This window comes from Mus pahari, chromosome 16 (assembly GCF_900095145.1).
Source record: "Mus pahari chromosome 16, PAHARI_EIJ_v1.1, whole genome shotgun sequence".
Classification (NCBI taxonomy): Eukaryota; Metazoa; Chordata; class Mammalia; order Rodentia; family Muridae; genus Mus; species Mus pahari.
Window position 1 is genome coordinate 37,842,554 of NC_034605.1, and position 10,420 is coordinate 37,852,973.

The following is a 10,420-nucleotide window of genomic DNA, read 5'->3' on the forward strand; positions in this document are numbered from 1 at the left end:
CAAAAAAAAAAAAAAAAAAGAGTATATAGCTCAAGAATGAAGTGCTTGCCTGGTATGCAGGAAGCCCAGAGTACAAGACTATATAAGACTATTTGCAGATGCAAGTAACCCCATTGGAAAGGGACTTTTGGAGTTTTACACTTTTCCTAATATTTAACCTGTAAAGTCATTCCGAAAACAGCCTGTAGTCACAGTGTTGCTAACCCCTCCCCCACCGACTCTACCCTCTCCCTCACTGGCAGGAGCTCACGAGGGTTATCTTTGAGTTTCATGTTTCTTACTGGTGGAAGCAACTACTTGACCCACTTTCCATGGGCTGCCAGAGATCATCTTGAGCAGGTGAGCTAGTGAGTCTGTTTGTGGAAACTGTAGGGAAAATAAGCAAAGTCTAAAGGTTAACCTGGAAATGTTTACAGATCAACACTGTGTCTGGAAACAGTGACGTCAGGTTGGATCGTCACTTTGCTACTGGGACTGCCTGTGTTTAGTGCGGTTAGATTTATCAGATCTCACCCTTCTTCCAAGGATTCAGCGCTTCCTTATAGATCTAAAGTCTTCAGGCCTGAGTATCATTCTTACCTGCTTTGAGCTAGCAGAATGCTTCAGTAAACAGCAATATTAGTGTAAAACAAGCAAGAGAAATTTAATTTTTTTATCATGTTAAGTTGATAGGGGAATAGAGACGTGGATACATAAAGATAGTACAGACATGTCTGATACCCACAAAGGGTGTAAGATCACTTGCCAACACTGATGTACAAAACCACATATATTAGGGTTTGAGACTTCAGAAAGTATAGAAAAATAAGGAGCTGGGGAAAGTGGGTCCACAGATAAGCAGGTCACGGACACTTATCCACTTGATCACTGTGGGTGCCCAGTGGCTTTTCTCCAGTGGCTTCCTGAGTCAGAAGTAAATTCTAAATCTTAAACCGGCTCCTGGACATCTGCATGGTCCACACTTGTCAAGCAGCCCTCTTGTCATCCCTGTCTTCCATCCCATTCCCTGACACTTTCACACTGTCAAGGTCTATTCATCTATAGATAAACCCAGCTAAGGCTCAACAGTTACTCCGAGATGGTACTGTTTTCTAGGTCCTCAGATGCCTTTCTCCCTCATTGCAGCTCAACTCTAGCACCTCTTCAGAACATCACCCTTGAGTGCTTCCCAGGACAGGTACACCTTGCCCATCACTTCTTGATACTGCGTGACCTTATCTATTTTCTGCTGTTATAACAAATTACCAGAGACTTGGTACTTTATAAAGACTGAAAGGTTATTTCATATGGTTGTGGAGGCTGGAAGCCCAACAGTATGGTTGGAAACTGGCAAGGGTCTTGTTGATGCATCATGGCATGGTAGATGTCATTTAACAAGGTAGTGGGAACAACCTCCAGTCTTGCTCCTTTTATTAACCACAGAAGCTATGACAAGGACCTACCTTCATCTCCTGATACAGCTCTCTTCCCTGGGCCCCATACAAATGCCATCAGCATATGAATAAGGGAACTAAGTTTTTAACAAATGAGTTTGGGAAATATATTCAAGCTATGTTTCTTCACAACATGTGGTGTGTATATGTCTGAGTTAGCTTTTAGACAGTGCATAGACCCTGTGGCAGGAGGAGTTCTTCTTGCTTTCGCACATGGTTGGATCCTGGACATGAGAGACAGATGAAGTCAGAAGTAGAGGGCATGGATTTTCTTTGTTGACTGAGATTATTTCTGTGTGCTTCTAAAAATATTCCAACCAACCACTGGGATTCTAGGACGGATAACACATTAAAATCCATATCTGCATCTGATCAATATTTACATCTGCGGAGCTGCTTTGTATAAAGACTAGGCAAGGAGAACCTGCCACTAAAGGTCCCAGTAGGCCAGGACCCTTCTTAACAAATAAGTGACAGGAAAGTTAGGACCCAGTGTTACCTGCCCCACAGTTGCCATGGTAATTGGAGCCTGAGAACATTTCAAATTAGTATTTCCTAATTGGTGGGTTTATACACAGAAGCAGATAACCAGCAGGAATTTCTAGAGGCATTCAACCGAGGTAACCCTGTTATAAAACTAGAATGTGCTTCAGAGTAACTGAGATTAGGGGTACAAGTGATCATATGAATATTGGAATGCCCTAAGGTCTAACCGCAGCAGGAATGACCCAAGTGTTAATAATTCACTGCTAGTTTGTAAAAATAAAATCATGCTATGAGCATAAAGAATAATCTTTGGACCACTAGGAAATTACTTTTATAAACATAGAATATTAGATGATATTTATATAATTTGTGTTTATTTTCTAAACACACTTATTGTGCTTTGTAATATAAATAACCCTTTTGGTTTTATTTGCTGAAGAACTTATATTATGGTATAAAAACAAGAAACACAAATAAAAAAAAAACCTTGGCTTTAAACTACTCTGTAATTACTAAGTATATAATAATGCCTATAGCATAATACATATAAACAGCACAGTAATATAGACATACAGGTAGCAAATACAAGAAGGAAATGTAGCAGAATGTAAAAATTGTAATATCTAAAAGGATTAGTTCAGACTTTTATCAGACTGCCCTATTCTCTCAGCTTGTCTGAATTTTCTAAATGAAAGATCTCACAAGAGAAAATTGGAAAGGGAAAGTAACATACTTCTGCTTCCTACGACATCCAGCTAATCTAAGCATAGCTTCAAAATGTGCGTGATACATCTAAAGGGAGAAGAGAAAAATATAGGGCTTTCTGGCTTTATTTCTCCTGACAGTCTCATGGGCCATGACGAATGTATGTCACTAAGCAAGAATCTCCCCTTCCATCCTTGCTGGACCAGAACATCTGAGAACGTCTTCTGCCCACAGGTAAGAGGACCACCTCGACCAGATATTCTGATAAACCTCTTAAGAAGCTCAGGCCTTTTTCCTACAGCCCCTAAGAAAATAAATAGGAAAAGCTAAGATTCTGTAATCTCAGGAGTGGTCTGAGCTTTTATGGAGCACATAAAAATTGATCTCACAATTCATAGATTGAATGGTCAAGGAAGAAGATCAACATCTTTTAAGCAATACACGTTTCCAGAGTTATGGACTTGTAACATAATGTCACAAAGGATTCATACAGCACATGCAGCAGCCTTGAAGTGTTCACCAAGTGTGTATAAAGAACTATGTGGAGTATTTACAGAATGTGTGAGACAGCTCCAAAGAGTTGTGTGGATTGTGTGAGACAATTTCCTAGAACATCCATAGAGCATGCAAGACAACTTTCTGGAGTTACCCACAAGGTAAAAAGGATGTGGGTGCCGTACTGAAAGCTTCTGTACTCTTGGAAAGCCAAAGGGACATCAGGCTTATTAAAAGGCCCAAGAGCCTTCAGCAAGTTGAGTCTAGAGTATTGCTTTTAATACCTAAATCCCCCAAGGAGATGTTTAACAAAACAATCACAGAATCCTTTCACATGGCCGCTGAAAGTGATGATTATAATCATTTGACTGTAGTCAACATCTATTGTAAAATGCCACAGGCTCAGTGGGGCAGCCATAGTGTTCTGAGTGCTTGAGTCCTGTCATATAGCATGGATGTCTTAGGGTTTTTTTGTTTTTGTTTTTGTTTTTTTCTGTTGCTAGGATAAAAATATCAGGTGAAAAGTGCCTTATAGAAGATAGAGTTTATTTTAAATTTATGTTTCTGGAGGGCTAAGAGCTACCATGTCAGGGAGACATGGCAGGCATGGTGTCCAGAGCAGGAAACTGAGCTGGCACATCTTTACCCATGCACATGAAGCAGGGAGATCAAACTGGAAGTGGGCAGAAGGTATAAATTCTAAAAATCTGCCCCCAGTGACATGCTTTTTCCAGCAAGGTTCCTTAACATTCCCAAACAGCTGCCAACTGGGAAACAAGTATTTAAATACCTGAGGCTATGGAGGGCATTTCCCATTGAAATCGTAATGGACTTGCTAGACTGGTACCTAGCAAGCATTTTGTTCTGTGAGGGAACAAAAGGTGATGGAGGTCTTAGCAAACATTTTATTCTGTGAGGGAACAAAAGGTGATGGAAGTCCTCCAGGGTTGTTTAAGGAGTTGTATAGGAGTAACTGACATGATGCTTTCTTCCCTTGGTACCTGCTTATGTATGTATGCCCCACATTGGGTCGACGATGTGCGGTTTTAATTTCTCATATGGTCTCTTGGGACCAAAATAAGCAAATGCTTTTGGTTCAGGTAATCAAGGCTGAAGTTCAGTGTCCTTCACCTTATGCAATGGATACTCTGCTGAGCAGACATGGATAGATTCAAGGTAGATTCACCTACATTTATTAAAGTAACCATGAGTGTGTAATAGGCAGTATGCTTTGCCATGGAATCTCGCCCTTTCAGGAGGCTGTTATATGTCCTCAACAATCACTGGAAGGATCTCAAAGGCCTACTCTGGTTTGGGAGGAATTTATAGGGATGGACTATTCGAGAGAGGTCATAGACTGTTTTAGGTGCCCATCAGGTTATGTGGAGTGAGGTGTTAGGCTGTGGGCAAACAGGTGTTCACAAAGGATCCTGGCCCAGTAAGGATCCATGCATTAAACATGGACTGGCATGCACACAGCAGGGTGGACGGCTGCCATTCAGCTCTGTTCATCCCCCAAGTCCTTCCTACCCACCTCCAAGACACCAGATTTCCTGTTGTACACAGTGGGTTGTAGGTCTTCCATTTCCTGTCTTTCTTGGGGCCACGCCTCTAGAATCTCAAGCATAGTGCTACAGGCTACAGACTCGGGTTTATTTCTCTCTGTATTCTTGATGCTAGTTCTCTCTCTTTTTTTAAAGGATGGTCTAACAAAAGTGGGGGACTGTTTGAAGATCTTACTACATACAAATCCAAAGAACTTTAGAGTCGCAGGTGGTGCTTCATTCTAATGTAAATGATAGTCATTTCCTGTTTGGTTTGTGTATGTATAGTAATCCTCCATTATTTCCAGACTCCCAGTGCAAACCTGAAGCCATGAGTAGTATTCAGCCCTATATGAACATACTTAACTATTGTAAGGTTTAATTTATAAATAATGCGTGGTAAGAGATTAACAGCATTATAATAATGAAAGAAAACAAGTGTGGCAATGGACTGTGATAAATTTGCCAGCGCCACTAGTCTTGTGTCTTGGGGACATTTCTAAATAAATAAGCATTACTGAGTGCAGCCCTGAGAATCCTCTAAAGCTGGTCTGATGACTTAGAGGGCTCCTGGGTGGCAAGGGGTGAGCAGCACACATACCACAGACTGAGCAAAGGGAGAGTCCACCCTAGGTGGGAGGGTGGGAGAATCAGACTTGTGGATAAGTGAAACTGAAAAATGCAGAACTGTAGGAAAAGGGGTGTGGACTACTGCATTTACGCTCATGCCCAGATCCGCTCAGTGCTGATGTGCCTATAGCATTGATGACTCCAATTTTGCCTTTTCTTCTAATTGACCAGTGTGTTTCTATTGTCCCCTTAGTTGTCTTGAATTACAAACGGTCCAGCTAATTGCCAGGTGACTGCTAATCTTGGTTGTACCATATTCATACCTTCCCTAATAGATGTCAAGTCTGCCTGGCAGAAAACATTTGGTGACAGGGCCTGGAACAGGAGCCAGGGAACACACGGTTCAGGGGTGAGTATCACAATTTAGCATCACGGTGGTTTCAATAGGTATGGCCCTCATAGACTCATGTGTTGGAATGCTTGGCCCATAGGCAATGACATAGTAGGTGTGGCCTTGTTGGGGTAGGTATGGCATTGTTGGAGGAAGTGTGTCACTGAGGGGGCGGACTTTGAGGTCTTCTATGTTTAAGCCACACCCAGTGTGGCACACAGTCTCCTTTTGCTGCCTGTGGATGGAGGTGTAAAACTCTCAGTTCCTTCTCCAGCACCATGTCTGCCTGCACACTGCCATGCTCTCTGCCATGACAATGATGGACTAAACCTCTGAAACTGTAAGTCAGCCCCAATTAAATGTTGCTGTTGTCATAGTATATAATCATAGGGACTTTCTATGCTGGCCCCAGCTATGAATAAAGACATGATAAAGACATGGAGACTTATATTTACTTATGAATGCTTATGTACTTATAATTTAGGCTTATTCTCAGCTTAGGCTTGTTCCCAACTAGCTCATAATTTAATTGACTCATTTATACTAATCTAAGTTCTGCCACACGGCTCGTTAGTTACTTCTCCTTCAGGCCCAGGCTGCTTCTTCCTCCAGGCAAGTCTGGCTGGGGGATTCTCCAGTGCCTTAATCTTTCCCAGAGTTCCTAACTCTCCCGGAAGTCCTGACTGTTCGCTCCTTCTTTGCTATAGGGCATCAGCTTTTTATTAAATCAATCAGAAGGTGATGGAGAAGAAAATGACAAAACACTATGACAGCTGAGGCTTTAACAATACCAAAGTGCAGCCAGTAATCAGATCTCTGCCAGTAGAGAAACAGCATTTGAATGATACGAAGACAATCATCACACCATGTACAAAGAGATCACCTGTCACAGCAATAAAAACCCTAAGATGAGCCTGTTTGTCTTGGTGTTGTGATGAGTTATTACGAATCTAACCCAGACAGGAAAGTAATAGAAGATTCCTTTCCTGCGGCTTCCTAATGTGAACATTCAAAATAACCTGGCCATGGGTGGGGAGGATAAAGGTCTGGCATTCATAGTGCACAACAGAGACCAAAGGCTAAGATTTTTTTTAAATGTATAAATAAAAAGGAGAAACCATTTTGATCAATGACTGAAGTAAAACTAAGAATAACTAGGGCACACATTCCCTTCTTAACAATAGAAACCTAATTGCTTGCAACACTTATATTGGACCTCTAAGTGAGAAATGTGGGTGTGCCTGTATGTACATATGTGTGTGTGTATATACGTATATGCATGAATGTATATGTGCATGTATGTGCAAGTGTGTGCATATATGCATGTATATGCATGTGTGCAGATATCTGTGCATGTGATTGTATGTATGCATATGTTCATTAGTGTTTCTATGTAAATATATGCATATGTGTGTGCATGTGACTGTGAAAAGTTTGTGTCTTGTGGTATCTATGGCCACCTCTCTTGCCCCACCACAAAATGTATAGTCTAAAAGATCAATGCTAGTTCTGGTACTATAGTTTAGGAGTTGAGCAACTGCAGACTGCTCTTTGTTAATAACCTATTTTAAACTGGCATCACTTTGGATTCTAATTATATGTCTTCTAAAACCCCACTCTAAGTTCAGCGTCAGCAAATCCCTGTCTGAGAGTAAGTTAGATCGTTTTTAGAAAGAGCACTGCTGCCAAGTGTCCACAGGCCCCTCCCACCGCATCAACCTATGGTTTGGCTCAGAATCCATTGAAGTAACTGGTAGAGCACAGTCGTCGAGGGGGCTCTGAGCTCTCCGCAGTGTCTCACTCATGACCACACCTGTGCGTAGCTCAAACCCTGTCTCGTCTTCCAAGGCCCTTATGTAATTGTATCCATGATGATGATAGTTCTCGGTGATTAATTTTCCTCTGCTTTCAGGGAAACAGGTTCTAACATGTAGTCAGGATTTTTCAATCAAGAGAAAATGGAGTTGAGGAGAGTGTTTTCAGGTGACTGGGAATCCCACATTCGACGAAATGTAATTCTTCTAAGACTGTAGCGGCACAGGATGCCACAGCTACCCTGATGCCTGCAGGGAAATGATTCCAACATGCCTCAAAGAGACCAACCTTCTGTGAGATGGTAGTTCTTCCAAACAGCCCATGCACAGACACCCCATATACTTCATTTTATTCTTCTTATTTTATTTTAAGAACAAAACCCAGAGCCTTGTGCATGCTACACAAATACTCTGTCACTGAGGTACATCCCCAGTTCTTTTCTGTTTATTTTTGGACAGAATCCTTGCTATGTTGCCCAGGCTGGCTTTAGGCTTGCCTCTTGTAGCATGGTCCACCACCATGCCTGTAATGTCAATCATCTCTAAAGGACTTGTAGTACCATATATATAGTTATCATGCTGTATTGTTTAGGGGATAAATACAAGAAGATGGCTTTTGTTTGTATTTTGATCTGTGTTTGGTTGAATCAGGAATGTGGAGTTGAATGAGAGAGAAGGACAGCTGTTTCTATAACTACTTCATTCCGAGAAGCGTTAGAAGTAGCTGCCAAATGATGGATTAACCAATAGCTAGGGATATTGTACAATGAGCACACCTGGCTGATTTTACTTCCCTCTTACTGTGGCTGTTTGGGTGCATCCATGAAGTACAAGATGGGACAGGGGAAATGACACCAGTTCTGGGAATATCCTCCTTCAAACTAGACTCGCGCACACGAAAGCAAACAGGGCTATTGATATTCTCTCGGCTGTTCTTGATGCTGCTTAGATGTTTCTTATAAATATAGGGTAAATGCTTTGTCGTATGCTGGTAATAACCATATCCACATTATATCTTCTCAAAGCCATCCTCCCCCCTTTTAACGGTGCTTTCCCTAGTCACAGTATTGATCCTAAGCTGTGTGAAACTGAGGTCTCAAAACAAACACACTTCCAGGATCGAGCACGTCCAAGGAAGGACATGGTTCTCTTGGTTTGTGTGGAGGATGGAGGTGCAGTCGTGGGGACCGTTTGTGTTTTCTCCTGAGACAGTACTTGGTTCTTCTATGGAATAAAGACAGCCGGAAACCAGCACTTTTTAAAAATGTTTCTGTGTAACATGGTGTGAACACCACATTTCCTGGGGAAGTGAAACTCCTAAATGTTGCTATGATTTTGAGAGAAGTTGCCAGGCTTTTGGGATTTGGGGGTTTTTGTTTTGTTTTGTTTTTTGATTTTCCAGTTTAATGATTATAAATTCACACGACCTATTTTCCAACATTAGGCAATTTTTAAAACATGTATAAGAAGCTCTTCCATTTAATCTCTCTCAAACCTATGTTCATCCAGAACTATTTTTCTGCCTTCTAAAGTTTCTCCTGGTCCACGTGCTTTTCTCATCCTTCACCACTGTTGGTTAATTCCCTCAGCATGGCTTATGTCTTCATTGTCTGGTGGCAAAGCATAAGATACAGCACCTGTACTAGTGGAGAAACCTTCAGTGGTGGGTTAACTGATAGCCAGGGATATTCTACAGACAATGAGCATACCTGGTTGATTTTGCTTCCCTGTTACCGTTGTTGTTTGGGTGAGTCCCTGAAGTAGAAGATGGATGGTGGTCCAGGGGGAAATGACTGCATCTTAACGATGCAGTGATGAAGGCTGCATCTTAATGAAGGATAAGCAGTCAAGTGCTCCGAGGGCGAAGTGATTGCTTTTTGTTTTAAAATTTGGATTTTTCAGTTGCTGTATTTTGGATTCAGACCATTCCCCAAAGGCCCCGATAACAAAGGCTTGTTTCCCATTGAGGCACTGTTCAGACGTTGTCCTGCCTAGTTTACTTTCTATATTTGTGATTAAACACCATGGTCAGAAGCAACTAAGTTAGGAAAGGGTATCCGTCATTACAGAAAGTCAGGGTAGGAACTTTTTTTGTTGTTGTTTTTTTGTTTTTTGATTTTTGTTTTTTTAACTTGATGCTAGATTTATTATTGAACATGACTTGGTAGGGTATAGGAGAGAACTATTGACGCCTTCAGGAATGCAGGGCTCTCCACTTGTTCAGAGGACCATGATTGGGGATATATTTGACACCACAGCCATCAGGAATAAGCCGCTTCTCAGCAACCATGTCTTCAAATTCATCTGCATTAAACTTGGTGAAGCCCCACTTCTTTGAGATGTGGATCTTCTGGCGGCCAGGGAACTTGAACTTGGCTCTGCACAGAGCCTCAATCACATGTTCCTTATTCTGCAGCTTGGTTCAGATGGACATGATGACCTGGCCAATGTGAACCCTGGCCACTATGCCCTGGGGCTTCCCAAAGGCACCACGCATCCCTGTCTGGAGCCTAGATCAGGGACAGCATTGTGATCAGAGGGTTGATTACCAACTGACAGAAAATTGTCTCCAAGGTCCCTTGAGGTAACCCATATAGACAATAGACTACATACACTACCAAGGAGGCTGCTGTTCAGGCTAGGAACTTAATGGCAGGAACTGGGAGGCAGGAACTGATGCAGAAGCCATAGAGGAGTTCTGCTTACTGCTTGCTCTCATGGCTCCAGGGCCAGCGACCCAGGGGTGCCACCACCCACAGTGGGCTGGGCTCTCCCACATCAATTATTAAGAAAATGCCCCCACAGACTTGCCACCAAGCCAGTGTGATGAAAGCATCTTCTGCATTCACGATGCCTCTTCCAGATGACTCAGCTTATGTCAAGCTGACAAAAAAACTAACCAGCACAGAGGTGGTGGACCTTTAAAAGGTGGGGTATAGCAGAAGGTATTCAGGTCATCGGTGACGTACCTTCCAGGGAGAC

General features: G+C 42.2%; 1 pseudogene; it reads right to left on the reverse strand.

The window, feature by feature from the left end:
• Positions 1–9,999: 9,999 nt before the first annotated feature.
• On the reverse strand, positions 10,000–10,165 carry LOC115065668 (annotated as a pseudogene).
• Between the last annotated feature and the right edge of the window lie 255 nt (positions 10,166–10,420).